The sequence below is a fragment of the Corvus brachyrhynchos genome, unplaced genomic scaffold (genome assembly GCF_000691975.1).
Source record: "Corvus brachyrhynchos isolate BGI_N302 unplaced genomic scaffold, ASM69197v1 scaffold351, whole genome shotgun sequence".
Taxonomy (NCBI): domain Eukaryota; kingdom Metazoa; phylum Chordata; class Aves; order Passeriformes; family Corvidae; genus Corvus; species Corvus brachyrhynchos.
This window is the reverse complement of record NW_008236203.1, coordinates 482,139-482,779: the sequence shown is the minus strand read 5'-3', so window position 1 is coordinate 482,779 and position 641 is coordinate 482,139.

The window sequence follows — 641 nt, the reverse complement described above, 5'->3', positions numbered from 1 at the left end:
AGCCCTGCCCCCCGGCGCCGCTGCCCCTGCCCTGCCTCCCCTCGGCGGTGCTGCTGCCCCTCGGTGCTCCTGCCCCTTGGCCATCTGCAGATGGGCAGCGTGTGTCCCCCAATGCAAAAGGTGACAGTCCCCAACCCCTCTGTCGTGCCTGCTCATCCTGCTGGGACGTGATAGCCAAGCCCTCTGCGTGACACTTGGTCGGGGATGCCCCCCGTTATCTCAGGTCCCCCCGGCTCGGCATCACACCCAGGTGGGACATGCTTATGGTCACCCCGCTGCTGGCACCCGTGGGGACATCCCTGGTTGTGCTGGCTGCCCTGCACCTTCTCACTCCAAATCCTCCATCTTCTGCCCCAGAATTACAATCTGCCCAGATCCATCTTCTCACTGTCGGCATTGGCTTGGTCGCCCCAGGGCTGGACAGAGGGCACAAGCAGGGTCACAGGAGGGATTTAGGGGCCGGACTGCAGCCCTACACCGGCCGTCGAGGCAGCGCGCAGCACATCGGGCACAGCAGGGCCCGCCTTGCTCATGTTTAATCACAAACGAGCAAATAGAATCCAACAAAACGAGGAAGTGAGCACGGGGGAAGACCCGGCCGTGCTGGGAGGGGGTGGAGGGGCCATCGGTGCGGGCTCAGG